This window comes from Canis aureus, chromosome 28, assembly GCF_053574225.1.
Source record: "Canis aureus isolate CA01 chromosome 28, VMU_Caureus_v.1.0, whole genome shotgun sequence".
NCBI classification, from domain to species: Eukaryota; Metazoa; Chordata; class Mammalia; order Carnivora; family Canidae; genus Canis; species Canis aureus.
The window spans coordinates 5,752,901-5,769,930 of record NC_135638.1 but is presented as its reverse complement, the minus strand read 5'-3'; the positions used below and the strand labels follow the sequence as shown (position 1 = coordinate 5,769,930).

The 17,030-nt window shown below is 39.2% G+C and overlaps 1 long non-coding RNA gene and 2 pseudogenes across 1 annotated transcript in view; 1 reads left to right on the top strand and 2 right to left on the bottom strand.

The window, feature by feature from the left end:
- Positions 1-17,030, top strand: part of LOC144300345 (uncharacterized) — a 111,788-nt gene that overhangs the window by 76,542 nt on the left and 18,216 nt on the right. The gene's annotated exons all lie outside the window — the stretch shown is intronic.
- LOC144300113 (protein FAM133B pseudogene) lies at positions 1,490-2,134 on the bottom strand (annotated as a pseudogene).
- On the bottom strand, positions 8,901-9,031 carry LOC144300686 (U4 spliceosomal RNA; annotated as a pseudogene).

The window sequence follows — 17,030 nt, the reverse complement described above, 5'->3', positions numbered from 1 at the left end:
CACTAGCACGCCCTCTGTAACAGGCAAAATTATACATTATATTTCATGTTGCCTAATTATATAAAATACAAAATGAAAATGATTTATCAATTCCTTTTAACATTACTAGTAAACAATTTAGCAGTAGGTATGAGGCACAAAATCTTAGTAAAATATGACATAGGAAGAGCAACAATGTAATTCTCACTTAGCCTGTCATAATTTGTTATGAATAGACAAAGGCAAATTTTTAAAAATATTGTATTTACTAAGATTCTGGCAATAGCTTTGTGTAACAAGACATAGCATACCGGGCCTGCCACTCAACTTGTTTATGGTTAAGTCTCAGCTTCAATATGAAACTGTTTAAAAAAAAAAAATCAAAAGCCTGCTTTTCTTACATGCTAAGTGTCTTGGCAAGTATGCCATTAGACACAGTATGGAACTTAAGGTAGCAAGAATAAGGAGTTAATAGAAGCCAAACACTGCAGCCTAAACAAAATCCATACAAAAATAAAATAACTATCACTGGTTACATAAAATTTTCCTGACTAGTAAAAACTTAACAGTATAAAACCTACATTTTAGAATCTGTAGCTAACAAGGTCAGGAAGTACCGGTATCTATTTGAAATGATTCCTCTCCAAAGCCAACATGTGGTCAAAACTAATTCAAGTTATAACACATTCTAATGCTAAAAAGAATTCAATATTGTTGAAGGAGAGGTAAATCCCGGAGCTTCTGGGGCTCTGTCATCCTGCAAAGGGCTGTTTCTCTGGTTCACTTAAGCGGCAAAGAACAGAGTCCAAGGATGTCAAAGGACAAGAGAGCTATACTCAGCTCTGACCTCCGCTGAAGCATGGCTGCTGTGTCCACAAAAACAGGATGTGCGAGGGTAAAAAGCAGGCTAGTCTACCAGCTAGAAAGACAGCAAACTATCTACCCCCACCTCCCACCCTAAAAGCTCCTTCCCCAGGTAAATAAAAGTATATAAGGGGGAAAAAATTAAAATACACTTCTCTACAGAGGAAGGATTTTGAAATATTAATGCAATCCCTATTTCAAAAATGTTAACTAGAGTCATCTGGTCATTTCTAGTTCATCTTAATGATGTCGCCAGATTCTATTTCTGTTGATTTGTCGTTAGATACTTCTAGTCAAAAGTATGAACTCCATCCCCAAGCATCTTAACCACTAGCACAACTGCAATGTATTATCTCCCAGAGTTAAGGACTGGAGAAGGAAAAAAGTAGGTGTTCCAGCAGCGGGCAACGATGATGGCCTCTGAGTGGCTACTGAATAGTCTAGGATTAATTCTGAAAACAAGGAGATGCATGCATTTTAGTGATTATGTCATAATTCTCACGACTGAAATGTCCTTAGATATTGCACTTTCTTTATAAGGGAATCCTGATTTTTCTTAATGCTACCATGAGTCAGGACTTGAACTAGAAGCTTTCTTTTTCTTCTTATTGTGTTTCTTATCTTTTTTTTTTCCTGTTACTTTTTCTCATTCTTCACTGTGTTTCTTTTTTGCTTGTACCATCTTAATATAATCCGATTCTAATAAGGACTCAGATGATAAAGGTTTATCTTCAGGAAACTTTTTTTTTTTTTTTTGCTGAGTCCTTTCATGTCCTTTTCTTTGTCAGTTGCATCTTTTGACTTCTTTTTCTTTTTTAAACTATCCTTACTGGCTGTCTGATTCAGTTTCCAACATGGAATTTTCAGAAGCTGTATGTGAACAGTTCTTTTTTACCTTTTTCCTTGTTTTTTTTTTTTAATCTTCATCTTCAGAATCTGAAGAACTGTCAGAAGAATGAGAGCTTGATGAAGAAGAATACCTACCAGATTTCTTCTTTTCTCTTTTCTTTCCCTGCCTTTTTTTTTTATAGATGAGCTCTCATTCCCCCCTTAATAATTTCTCCCTATTTTTCCAAATCTTTCTTCCTGTTCTTTTTTTTTTTTTTTCTTTAAATTCAGCCAGTGACTTGGAGCCTTTTTCTTTTCTAGTTGTTCTTTCACTTCTTCCCAGGTAGACCTTGATTAATTCAGATAATCTTGGGTCATTGGCCCTGAACACTGGTTTGTAACCCTTGATCTGGACATAGCTATTGTGTTCATATAGGGCCACCAGATTGTTCTGCTTCCCCATGGTTCAGGACTGAGCACACAGTCGACACCGAGGGAGATCAGGCCAGAGAGTTCTATGGTTTTTTTTAGTTTGGGGGGCTTTGAGGGTCTGTTTCCTTAAAATTTCTTTTTCCTTTTTTTTCTTTTTCAACCTGTTTTCTTTGGCATTTCATGCCTGTGGCTTTCATTTGGTATCTGCTGAGCTTTGGCTACTGATCATATTTATGAGTGAAGCCTACACAGCTGATGGGATATTTGTGTGGGTGTTTATTGTCTGGTTGGCTTCTTTAAAGGGTAACTGGCTGGGCCATTTCCATGGGGGAGAACTTCATCATCTGTAGAACTTTGGCCTGAGGGAAGAATCCTCCATTCTCCTGTCTGGGAGATATGAGCCTGGAAAATAGCATTCTAGGACTCAAGTAGGGAAAAGGGTAGAGAGGTCTGTAATTCAGAATAGAGCCTTTCACTTCATCTTCCACTTTGTGGCACGGTGCCACCCACGTATATGTCTTGTGTCCATGAGTTCAGAATCTATCTGGTTCAACCTCTTCACGAAGAAGAAACCTACCAGCTTCTTCTAAATTGAAGGAAGGTGGTGTCACTACCCCTGCTGCAAAGGGTAGCGGAAAGAGGTCTGGGAATCTAATGATTTTTTTAACCACATTTCAACTACTTCCCCAGTTCTCAGCTGCATCTGCATCACCCCTTCTCAGAGTTACCAATGGCTTAATTTCTCAAGCCTCTCTGCAGTTAAATCCATGATTCAGCTTAAATCCTGGCTTCCCCCAACACAAGCTTAGGTTTCAATTTTCTTTAGGCTGCCGCCGAATCAGTTATCACTGCCTCTTGGCTTTCTTGCTTCTAATTTTTATTTCTTGCTATTGTTTCCCCTGTTAAGTTACTTGTTTGCTGGTAGATATATCTCTTTCTGTCTTTTGGAAACCCTTTCATTATACTGTGAGTGCTGTTTTTGGAGGGAGGATGTTCAGTCACTTATTGAATAGTCTTCCCATCTCTTACAGTTCTGTGGAGTGACAGTAACAAACGCTGCATGCAGGACCCATGGGAAAGAGCTGAGAATGGCAAGACCTAGGATGCCCTGGCTTGCTGATGGCTACGGGGGTTGGCGCTTTCGGCCAAGCATCCAGTGGAGGATGTTGGGAGTTGAGAGGCAAAATTCAAGCATAATTAGCAAGAAGAGCAATTGCCCTGCCCTGGTCTGGAGAGGGGATGAAAGACAGATTCAGCTTTGCCTAGTGCTATTTTCCAATATTCAGGAAAAGTGACTTAATCAGTAGGACAAGACAGGAGGGCCTGGGAGCCATGGCAGGCCTCATAGACATCAAGGTAAAGATGTTTCAGGGAAGCCCCTCAGGTTAGAACAGAATAGCAGCCTGTAGAACAAAATTAGCTTCTGAGAGGAGGGGTAGCCAATGGGCAGGTGAGTGTTCAGGTTCCCTGGGCCTGCCTGAGTCTGCTTAACCAGCCTGAGTTCTGTGCTGTGAAGGCTACGGAGGTTTATGATTTTACCCCACTTCTGGATAATGTGAGTTGGTATCACTCTTAAGGATTTGTGAAAACAAAAACAATGATGACACCTTCCTTTCCTATGTTTGTTTCCCAAATGCCAAAGAACCTTATTTCATCCTGACAAGGATCAGTCTGGGGCCTGTTGCTGCTGGCTGCTGACCGTGCTCTGGAACCTTCATTGCTCTGAGAGAGAGAGGAAGGCTCAGTCCAGTGACCCAGCTCCCTAGGTCAGTCCTGCGGAATCTGGGGTAGAGTCCAATCAGGAGCAATGTGGATCTCAGTGGGCTTCACTATGAAAAGGCTAGTCCACTTTGTTTCTTTTTTTTTTTTTTAAGATTTTATTTATTTATTCATGAGAGACACACACATAGAGAGAGAGAAGCAGAGACACAGGCAGAAGGAGAAGCAGGCTCCACGCGGGGAGCCTGATGTGGGACTTGATTCTCCGACCCCAGGATCACACACACCCTGGGCTGAAGGTGGAGCTAAACCGCTGAGCCACCCGGGCTGCCCTCCCCTTTTTTCAATCAAGGATGCTGCTCAATCTAGTTTATTAAGTCCAAAACTGTTATTCAGACACACAGCTGTGCCACTTCCCCATGAAGGAATTGCTGTTGTAGGCCTTCAGCACAGACCAGGGACCGTTTTCAGTTGCTCTGATGTCATGGAAAATGTCAGAGCAGAAAAATAAATCAGCATGGGTGTGGTGATGGAGTAGAAGACCAGCATGGAGAGGAGTCTGTGGGAATTGGGGTTTCAGGCCAGGTTGACCTAAAGGAAGGTGCTTCACACAGTTTCTCTTACCCTCTCTTATCTTTGTGTCTGGGGCAATCAGGACTAATTCCCTGATTCTAATTCTATTCAGTGTCCCCTACTTTATGATCTTATTTTAAGTCTCCACACTTGGTGACATGATTTTCTTAAATAGAGACACAGAGGCTCTTTATTGTTTGGAGTGAACAGAGTGAGGCTAGGAGGGAGGGTCCATGTCTATCTCATTTTCAGCTGTTTACCTGGTATCCAGAGCTGTGATTAGTACTTAGTAAAATTTCAATAAACATTTAACAGATGAGTGAATGGGAAAAAAAAGAAAGGAATGAGGCTGCCTTGATATCAACAGAAAAAAAATTTTCCCGCAAATCATATTTTTGTATATATTTTTTATTAGAGTTCAATTTGCCAACATACAGCATAACACCCAGTGCTCATCCCGTCAAGTACCCGTCACCAACAGAAAAAATTTTTAAAGAAGATTGTACATATATCCCTTAACATAGAGGGGCAAAACAAAAGAATTGTAATTTAATCCAATTTGCCTCACATATTTTGACCAAAAGAAAAATGTTTTCTGATAAACCACAATTGTAGTGTTCTTATAGAAAGGGGATTTGGTGGGGATCCCTGGGTGATTCAGTGTTTTGGAGCCTGCCTTTGGCCCAGGGCACGATCCTGGAGTCCCGGAATCAAGTCCCGCATTGGGCTCCCGGCATGGAGCCTGCTTCTCCCTCTGCCTCCCTCTGCCTGTGTCTCTGCCTCTCTCTCTCTCTATTGTCTATCATAAATAAAATAAAATAATAAAATAAAATAAATAAAATAAAATAAAATAAAAAGAAAGGGTATTTGGCAGTGGTTGGAGAGGAGCATCTCTTTTCTAGGTAAGATAATATTTTTTTATAAGAGAATAATAATATAAAAAGACACTTGCTATTGCAAAATTGGGTATACATGTATATTATAAAACATATACAGAGTGTCAGCCACTGTGTTTTCAAAACCGTTTCTCTGAAAAAAAAGTTTCAATGAAGGTGTAAACATAATCCCAAAAGTCAAGTCTTAAATTGTGTAGATTCTCTTCATTATGATAAATCTACCTAACAGTATACATAGGTAATACATAGATGACTTGCCACTAAGGTACAAAGCAAAGCATCAAAATGAGATTATACAACTAGCAGCAGGTATAAGTTATATTGAAATATTTGGGGCAGCCCGGGTGGCTCAGAGGTTTGGCAACACCTTGGGCCCAGGGTGTGATCCTGGGGTTCCAGGATCGAGTCCCATGTTGGGCTCCCTGCATGGAGCCTGCTTCTCCCTCTGCCTCTCTCTCTCTCTCTCTCTCTCTCTGTGTCTCTCATGAATAAATAAAGTCTTAAAAAAAAAAAAAACTTATCCATGTGAAATTGAAGGACATTTGGCTCCATTTTGAAAACTGATTTTGTTTAGCGGCCAACTGTATCAATCTGGTCAGGAGGACCAGAGCCTCTACTCCATCGACACCAATCCAAGGTAGACCATATTACTTTTAAGGACTCTGGGAAAATGGCACAGAATGCTTTCCTTTCTTCATAAAACTGTATAGGTGATTCAGTGAACAATACACTATAAATGAGAAAGAACACTGTTCCCAAACAGTTTTTAGATAAAATCGGAAGGTTGAAAGTTGGACATTTCCAGTGACTATTCCTATTAAAGTGTTTTACACACTTTTCTGTCATAGGAGACAGACTATAGATCTCAAACTAGACCTTTCTCGACAATGGAGTGTCGTCATTAGGACTCTATTTATTAGAAGGCCATGGCTCTCACTCTACATACAGAAGCTGATAATGTAGAAGATGGGTCCATAACTTCCCAAAGGGCACGAAAGACCTCAAGTCCTGCTTTCTTAAAGTCAGCTAATGTGCATAGGTTACTTTAATAATGTGTTTCTAAGACATTTGGGAAAGAGCAGAATAGTATGCTCATATAATACTTACTTTCTTAACTTAAAATAATGCTTATTTTTAAAAGCATAATCACAGAACATGCTAGGATCAAATATGCCAAGATATTATGGAGAATCATTCTAGAAGGTAGTAATTATTATATTATTTTTTGTAATTATTATACTTTTAAATTTCCCCTGTAAAAATGTACTTTTACTTTATTTTTTTAATTTTTTTTTACTTTATTTTTTAAAAATATTTTATTTATTTATCCATGGGAGACACACAGAGAGAGAGAGAGAGAGATTGAGAGAGAGAGGCAGAGACACAGGCAGAGGGAGAAGCAGGCCCCACGCAGGGAGCCTGATGCGGGACTCGATCCTGGGACTCCAGGATCACACCCTGGACCGACAGCAGGGGCTAAACTGCTGAGCCACCCAGGGATCCCTGTACTTTTACTTTTAAAAAATTATTAATAATAATCCCCTTAGTTAATCATAAAAGCAGAGTGAAATGATGCATTTGCAGTATCATGGGCCCCAGAAATATATACTATGAACCAAATGCAGAAGCTCTTGCTTCTTTCTTATGTTTTGTCATTTCACCTTTTTTCTTCTTTGCATTTATTTAATTGTTGTTCCAGAAGTATTTGCTGAACATCTACTATGTTCAATATCCTTACGTTCTGGGATTTTAAATGGTGAACCAAAACATAAGGCCCCATTCTCCTGATGCTGACCAGTGGTGATGGTGTTTGGACTAATGGATAGATGTTAATCATTTATCACACACATTCCAAAATAAATGTAGAATGACATCTGTTATCTTGTCTGAGGAAACAGGAGATGTTGAGAGCAAGGGGGTAAATCACATGAGAGTCCGTAGGAGAAATTGGGGGTCTAGTTAGAGCAGGAGTTAAGAATGAGCAGATATTCTAGGCTTCTTTTTTTGGACCAGAGATGGAACAGCTGGGAGCTGTCAGCTTCTGCACCTGAAGGATTTGACTTTGAAAACCATCATCAGGAGATGAGTGATCTTTTATTCTGATTAGTGAGCCTAACCTTTAATATTATATCTTCTTATGTCTCCACATCACCTCTTTCAATCAATTTTGGCACTCAGAGTTTTATTCTTTTCTGGAACTGTGAAAATCCTGCATGTGTACTGGATATGAAAGTGTTGTTTTACCAACTCTTATCCCTTTTATCTTTGCACATAGTTAACATGTTTTTCAAAATTCCAGAATATTAACTAGAATGTCAAATAACTCTGAGCAGCTTTTTTTTTTTTTTTTTTCTATCCTGGGGTGTTACTGGTTTATCTTTTTCCTAAATTAAAATCTCTTATGTCGGGATCCCTGGGTGGCGCAGTGGTTTGGTGCCTGCCTTTGGCCCAGGGCGCGATCCTGGAGACCCGGGATCGAATCCCACGTCAGGCTCCCGGTGCATGGAGCCTGCTTCTCCCTCTGCCTGTGTCTCTGCCTCTCTCTCTCTCTCTCTGTGACTATCATAAAAAAAAAAAAAAAAAAAAAAATCTCTTATGTCTTTAGTGTTCAGATAGTAACACATACTGATTAATAATAATATATTAAAAGTTCAAGACTAAGCAGGAAAAAGAGCTAGAGGCAGTTGAGAAAGATATTATTCTCTTCATTTAATAGGGATTAAATAAGGTAGATGAGAAGTTAAGTGAGTTTATAAAGATTGTTTAATAAATAAGTGGCAAAAATGGTATTCAAAGCTAGTTTTTTCTCCAAATCCTATGCTTTTTCTATAGTGTATCTAAATCAATATTTTTATTTTTTTTAATCAATAGTTAGAAATACATTTATACTGTGTTTTAGGTTCATGTAGGTTTACTCAAGAATGTATTTATTTCAATCTATCTCTGAAGATTTTCCAATATTCTCTTCCCACCATATTAAACTTTATGTGATCATAAATTTTTAAGTTGCTGACTTAAATTTTACACTTGATGTGAAAATAGATATTTGCAGTAAATAGGAGGAGTAAAATTTCTGAAATAACATTGAGGTACTAACCACTGATGCTAGACATTCCCAAATAGTTGAATTATATTTAGACCAGAAGATGGCATAAGAGCTATAGCAATGGAAAATTACATGCAACAGATTGTGGACTTTCTTAAAGGATTGCATTGTAAACCAGCATATATGTTATGTAATTATCTATTTTTCTGATAAAAGGAAGCATGAAAGCATGTGAAGGAAGCATGTGAAAATTTATACTACTCTTAAATTACATAATAACTACAGACAAAAACATATAACACAAACGTACACACACAAATCAAAATTAAAACCACTCAAATTTCACAATTCAGAGACAACTATCTCTAACACATTAAACATCTGGGGGTTGGGAGCAATGTGCATGCTTTAGAAAGCCATGTTTTTATGCCTCAGTCCAAGTTCTATTCCTTTAGGAATGGTTCTTCTCTGGAGGATCAGAGTTTATGCCTGGAAAGGCAGGATTCATATCCAGAAGACCTACATCAGTCCTGAAAGTACAGAGTGCTGGTTGCCTGCATATAAGGTTGGTTCCACATTTGAAGATTGATATTCCATATTTAGAGATTGATATTCTATATGTGAAGTTCTCAATTAGCAATAATCGTGCCTTGGATAAACCTCATTGGGTACGATACTGCCACTGTGCAAAGGTTATATATGAAGTTCTAATTTTCATATCAGAGAAACCAGATTCCTTTCTTGGTGAATGATATTCTGGGTATAGAGTGACAGAGTCAATGGTATAGGGCCAGGTTCCTTGCTTAGAGATTGGGATTCCAAACATGGAATGCCAGGTTCCAGGTCTGGGAGACCAAGCTCCAAGTTTTAGAGGACACCATGTATGGGGTTCATTTAAGGGACTGGGGTCTGATCAAGGAAACAGTAACGACTATGGGAGGCAGTAACATACAACAAGTTTCTTGTGTGGTGCTTGGACAGAATTGTATGAGAGAGGAATGTCCCGCATAGCATGAGTCCATGCAGAGATTTGTAGTGAGTGGGTCACCCTCCAGAATAGGAAAAAGGTAAAGGAACTCCTAGGAGAGAGGAAGATTGAAGTAGGATCTTTAAATCTAGGGGCTGTTGTTCAACAGCATGGCAGGGAATCTCTGAGTCCTCAGAGACCCTAAGGGCAGGGGTAGCGTGGAATCTTCTAGCCACAAGACTCTACTTATCAATGACCAGCAGATATTGAGTGTAATCTCATAAGGTCTCATAAAGTCTCATAAAGCAGGCAGGCTCTAAATGGCTAAAATTCTGCTTATTTGGGTTATTTAAAAAACAACCAAATGGATATATAAAAATTTAAGTATGATACCTGTGGCTTCTGAGTTGACAATTCTTAGCTTGCAGTGAAGAAACAATTTAGGGGCAAATGCACAGAAGCCATCTTTGGCTTATTTACATAACACAGTATCTATAACTGAAATCCAGGTACTATGAGTTTCTACACTTGTAAGACCATGTTCCATATTTGAAGAAAGACATTCTGGACATAGAATGGCAGCAGATTCCTCGCTTATAATGCCAGGATTCATATCTGATCCTTCTGAGACTGAATTGCCCAGTATCCTATGTGGAGTGCCAGTTTCCCCAATTGTAGGGTCGGATTACATGCCTGGAGACTGAGCTTCCACATACAGTTTTCCATGTTCCATGTACGTAGGGTAAAGAAACACACATGGAATTTGAAACGGACTCCGAATGTGCCAAGTTCCATGCTTGTGGGGTTCCATATTTGGAGATTGAGATTCCACACATGAAATGTCACGTTCTGTGCCTGGAGGCACAGTTCTATAAAGGGATAATTCAAAGTCTAGACTTAATTATCAAGACTGAAAGGCTGTGTTTCATACCAAGAAGTCTAGATTCAGTATTTCAGGCCTAGTTGAGCAAATTCCATACTTGATGGGTTAGATACTGTTTCTTCAGGTTCAGGTTTCACACCCCAAAAGAAAGAGATATCAAACAGATAGGAAGCCATGGTTTGCCTGGAAGGGCTAATTCCATGTCTAGAAGGCCCTGATCCACAGACAGAAGCACAGATGAGGCAGTGATTCTATGTCTGGAAAGTCAGGATTCACATTTGCATAGACTTCCCATGCCTATAAAGTTAAATTTTCTTCTTAGAGGGTTAGGATCCATGTTTGAAAAGCTACATTCAACACTTGGAAGACCAAAGTTCATCCTCAGAGGGCTAAGTTCCTCAAGAAAGTTTAGATGCCTAGAGAGAAGGCCTAAGTCTCATATGGAGAACCAACTTTTATGCCTGGAAAGGTATAATTCACACTTAGAACTAAATCAATGACTAAAAGTGTAACTTTCTCATAAGAAGTGCTACGTTCCAAACCTGGGAGATGTAGGTCCTTAGAGCATCAATTTATATGACTCAAATGCCAACTATTAAGTCTCGATTACCATGTTCCACAGTCTCATGCTTGGAGAATGAGATTCCACAGATGGAGCACCACGTTCCATTCCTATAAAGCCAAGCTTAATGCTTAAAGATGATGATTTCAAAGGTGAAGTGCCATGTTTGCTGCCTAGAAAATCAGGTTCCACATCTTGAGGAGCCAATCTCTGTATGTCTGGAATGCCAGATTTCTCACACTAAGGCAGTGTCCCATGCTTAAGGATTAGGATTTCACACAGAGGATATCAGAATCAATGCTTGTAAGGCTGAGTTCCATTCTTATAGATTGAGATCCTACATATGCAGTGTCATATTCCATGCTTACAGGGTCAAGTTCTATGCTTGAAGAACAGAATTTCCACCCCTGCCGTGTCATGTCCCTTATTTGAAAGGCTAATTTCTAAGGTCAGGGCTTCAAATTTCATACATAGAGTGTCAGTTCCCAAACTCGTAGGATTGGGTTCTATGTCTAGAGGACAAGATTCCATATATGATGGATGGGTAGTCTAAAAAACTAGGCTCTATGACTTGGCAAGCTGAAGCCTATAATTAAAACATGAGGTTCCATGTCTGGAGTGTAAGACTCCTCACATGGCAAGTCAAGTTCCATATTGGTAGATTGAAATTCTAACATGGAACACCACATACCATGATGGATTTTGTGTATTCTTACAAGAAGTGACAGTGTCTATGACTGTTCATCCAGGTTCCATTTATGGAGACTGAGATTCCACACGTAATGAACCAGGTTCTCTGTTAATAGTTCCAAATTCTATGTGTAGAGATTATGATACCACACGTGGTGTTCAATTTCCATGCTTATACAGTTAGGTTCATGCTTAAAAGTGGATGTTTCAGATAAGGTATTCCAGATTACGTGCTTTTAGAGCCAAGCTCCTTGCACAAAGATTGAAATTCCACAATGGAGTGTCAGATTCCATGCTTGGAAATTGAGATCCATATGTGCATAGATTCCCAGGTATGAAGCCTGGGAATCTATGCTCTATTTTTTGTAGAGTCAAGGTCTGTGATTGAAACACCAGTTTCCATGACTGGAGTTTTAGGCTACAAGCAAATCAAGTCATGTTCTATGCTTGTAGCTTGAGATTCCTCACACTGAAATCCAGATTTCCTGCTTGAAGAGTTATATTTAATACAAACAGCATGAAGATTCTACACTTGTGTGTCATGTTCCATGCTTGGAGATTGACATTACATACAGGGAGTTTCAGGTTTCATGCCTGGAAGACCAGGTTCCATGATTTACAGAGTGTGTGTCATTGAGTGACAAGCAACTTTAGATGTCACAACCCATACTTCTGTAGCCACCCTCTATATTTGGAAATTAAAAATCCACACATGGAGTGCTACATTCCATCATTGTTGGTCCATGTTCTGTACATGAATGTTATATTCCATACATAATTTCATGCTTTAGGTCCATATTCCATCTAAAGATACAAATCCTTATAATCCATGCTGGGAAACAAGTTTGCATGTCTCAGAAACACAAATTCTAATAGTGAAAGCCCATGATCCTTGTATGACTTAAAGATTTCAAATTTATAAAGCCAAGTTGAATGTTTGGAGATTAAGATTCCTAACATTGGATGCCATTTTGAAAGCTTTTAGCGACAGGTCTAGCTTCAAGATTGAAATTCCAAAAATAAAAATAAAAATAAAATAAATTAAAAAAAGATTGAAATTCTACATATGGAACATCAGGTCCTGGTCTTTTGGGGCTAGATTCCATGTCTAGAGATTGATAATCCACATGTAAGGTTCCAGCTTCCATGCTTGTCCGGCCTGAATCCATTTTCAGAGATATTCCATATATAAAATGTTATTTTCCAGGTTTTCAGGGCCAAGCACATGTTTGGATATTGAGAATACAAACATGTATTTAATGTTCCATGCCTGAGGGTAAAGGTTCCTTGTCTTGGAAAGCCAACAACTATAACTCACACCCATGACCAATGTCTGAAATGGCAGGTTTCACTCATATAAAACTATTCTTTGCTTGCAGTTTAAAATTATATATATGGAGTGCTTAGTTCCACACTATTATGACCAGGTGAATTAACTTTTCTTTTCTTTTCTTTTCTTTTCTTTTCTTTTCTTTTCTTTTCTTTTCTTTTCTTTTCTTTTCTTCTGTTCTTTTCTTTCTTTCTCTTTTCTTTTCTTTTTCTTTTCCTTTCCTTTCCTTTCCTTTCCTTTCCTTTCCTTTCCTTTCCTTTCCCTTCTCTTCTCTTCTCTTCTCTTCTCTTTTCTTCTTTCTTTTCTTTCTTTCTTTCTTTCTTTCTTTCTTTCTTTCTTTCTTTCTTTCTTTCTTTCTTTCTTTCTTTCTTTCTTTCTTTTTTTCTTTCTTTCTTTCTCCAAGCAAGTGGCATAGGGGAGGGGTACAGATGGGGAGATTTAAGCAGACTTCTTGCCCAGCACAGAGCCTGACATGGGGTTCGATCTCATGACCCCAAGATCATGACCTGAGTTGAAATCAGGAGTTGGACACCTAACTGAGTGAACCACCCAGGTACCCCAGGACCAGGTGAATTTCTTGTAGACAAAAGTTCAACATATGAAGTGCTAGTTTTCCATTGTAATTGAGCAAAGTTCCATGCATGGAATTTGAGATTTCAGACATGAGATGCCAAGTGTAATACATATGGAACTCAGTTCTTATTTGGAGATTGAGACTCTCTGCATAGAATATCAGTACCATGTATATAGAGCCTGGTGTCATGTTTAATGCTTGAGATTCCAGACATGGAGTACTAGGTTGCATGATTTAAAGGCTAGGTTGAAGAAATTTCACACATGAAATGATAAATTCTTGTTGGGCCAGACTGCATGTGTGGAGGCCAAGATTCCACATATAATGGGATTTACCAAGCTTGTAGATCCAATTTAAATGCTTAGAAATGTCAGTATTAAATATGTACTGAAAAATATTATGCATAGTTTCATGTAATGGTGACCTCTATGACGTAAGTGCCAGGTTTCATGTCTTAAGGGCCAGCTTCAGTTCATGTAAGGCGGTGCTGTGTCTCATGCATGGGGATTAGGATTGTACACATGGAAAACTAGATTCTGTGCTCATAGATACAGATTCCATCACTGCATTTGAGATTATATATTGGAGTGCCAGGTTCTATGCTCAGAGATTAAGATTTCTTGCATGGATTTCTTGTAAGATTTCTTGCATCCCAGGTTCTTTGTAGCCAGGTTTCATACTCAGAGATTCAGATTACACAAATAGTATACCAGGTTCTATGCTTACAGTCTAGAGATTTAAATTCCTTATGGTTAAAAAATAGTTAATTAATTAATTCCTTATGGTATATTAGTCTGTTCAGACTGCCATGACAAAATGCCATAGGCTGGATGCCTTAAACAACAGAAAGGTATTTTCTCATAGTCTGGAGTCTAGAAGTCTAAAACAAGATGCTAAAAAATGTATTTTCTGGTGAGGTCTCTCTTCCTGGCTTGCAGATAATCACCTTTTTCCTATACCCCTACATGGCCTTGCTTCCCTCTGTGCACACACAAAGAGAATAAGCTCTGATGTCTCTTCTTCTTTGTATAAAAACATCAGTCCTACAGGATTAGGGCCTCACCTTTATGACTTCATTTAACCTTAAGTACCTCCTTAAAGGTATTATCTCCAAATAAGTCACACTGAGGGGTAAAATCTCAACATATGAATTTGTGGGGATTTAATTCAGTCCGTAACACATAGTGTGGCACATATGATGCCACAGAGAACAATTTCCATGTTTGGGAGGGTCAATGCCTTTGACTGAAATGCTAATTTCCATGTCTGGAATGTAAGCTTTCAAACATGTCTGGCCATGTTTCATTCTTATAATCCATACCAGAGTGCCAGTGTCCATGATTCTAAGTCAGGCTCCATGCTTGGCAGTCAAGATTTCATACATGGAATGCCAGTTTCTGTACTTGCAGGGCCATATTCCACCCATGGATGTTGAGATTCCACACATGGAGTTTTAGGTTCCTTGCCAGGAAGGTCAAATTCCTTATGTGGAAAGCCAAAATCTATGACATACAGGTTGGGCACCAAGACCCATACTCTGAGGTGGTCCATGTTCAGAGATTGAGAATCCACACATTGATGCCATTCTCCATGCTTGTAGGGCTTCAACCCCTGCTTGGACATTAAGACAACATATATGGAGTTCTAGGATCTGTGACTGGGAAATCAGTTTCCATGTTTTGGCAAGCCCAAGTGAATGACTGAAATACAAGGTTATATATTTGTAGTGTCACCTTCCATGCTTGGAGATCAACATTCCACACATGAAGTACTAAGTGTCAAGCTTGTAGATCCTAGGTTCTATGCATGAAATTCAAAGGTCTATGCATGGCAGACTAGATTCTATGCCTGTTGGGTCAATTTTCATGTTTGGATATTGAACATGTATGCATGGAGAGTGAATTTCATACATGGGAGGCATGGGCCCATGTTTTGCAAGGACAGCTTCTATGACCTATATACCAGATTCCAAGTCTGGGATACCACATTCACCACAGTAAGACCATGGAGACTCGGAGTCCACACATGGAATGCCAAGTTGCATGTTTGTAGGGCCTGGTACCATGACTGGAGATTGTACTTCTACATATGAAATGGCAGGTCCATGCTTACTGAGCCAGATTTCAGATTTCACACTCTGAGATTGAGACCTCATAAATGGAATATCAATTTTCATGCTGTTTCATGTTTGTGTCAAGTTTCATGTTTGAAAATTGAAATTACACATACGTAGTACAAAATTCCATGACAGGGTGACCATGTTCCTAGTATAATCAACATTTATTCCATGCCTAGATGTCTAGGAGCCACATGTAGAAGTCCAGATTCCACACCTAGAGGACCAAATTCTATGCCTAGATAAGCAGGATTCACATTTTGTACTAATTTCTGTAACTGGAAAGTCTAATTCCATAGTTAGAGGCCTACGTTCCATGATTGAAGAGCCACATCCTATACCTGGAGGGCCAGGTTTCATGTTCAGAGGGTTAGTTTCCACTCCTGGAATTCTAATTACATGCCTGTAATTAGGACCAGTCATTAAAAAAAACAAACAAACAAACAAACAAACAAAAAAAACAGATTTTATGACTGGGAAAGCAACCTAAAAGTTTTAAATCAGTATCTAAAAGATCAGATTCCATAACTGGTTAGTTAGATTCCATTCCTCTGGGCTTATGTTCTACACAGAGAGGTCAAAGCTCCTTATTTGTAGGATCAAATTCTATGTTTAGGGCCAGGTATCACAACTGGATGACGTGGTTCATGCCAGGAAGGCTGAGTTATGTGCCTTGAAGTCCAGGCCCCATACCTGGTATGCCAACCTCCCCACACATATGATGTAGTTCCATAGTACAAAGGTAGGTTATATATCTTCAGGGCCATATCTGGAAAACCAGATTTCATACATGATGGGATGGAATTCATGCCTGGAAGGGCTAAGTCCATGCAACTTTCCATGCCTAGAAGTTTCACTTCCACACTAGAGGGACACATTCAATGCATGGAGCCAAGTTTCACTCCTGGAGGTAAAAAGAGGGAGGGTCCTCATTCCATGCGCACAGGGCCAGATTCCATGCCAAATGAGCCACGTTCTTATGAGTGGAAGACCCATGTTTTTCCAAGTCTAAAAGACCAAGTCCAAATCCTAGGTGGTCTCTTTGCGCTACTGGAAGGCCAGAGTCCATGTGCCAAATATAGGCAGTTCAGCCCTAACTGTGCTCTAGCTGGGAAAGACGATTTACTTTCAAATTTATTGTTCCAGCAATGGCCATTCTAATTGCCAAGTTAGTCTGGTGACATAACCCAACAATAAGCAGAAAAATTGTGAGGCAAGCCAAGAGTTTTTATGCAGTTGCACAGTGTAAGAAATTGCTTCTATTGGATAAATTTATTTGAAGGGACAATAAGAGAGAGAAATCAAATATTTTGGTTACATACTTAATAGTCATGATTGCAGAGCTCAGTTTTTGCACCAGCAGTTACCGGTACTAACCAAGTCTATATCTGCATTGCTAAGTCTATACCTGAACTGTATCATCTGGTTTCATGGAGTGTGTCCTATTATATGACAGATTAACTGTGGCACAGAGAGTTTTACTGGTTTTCCCAGTCTCCCAGCTGGATACTGTAGAGGAAGAATGTGGACTCCGCTACATTTTATGTATTTTAAATTACAATGGGCTCTGC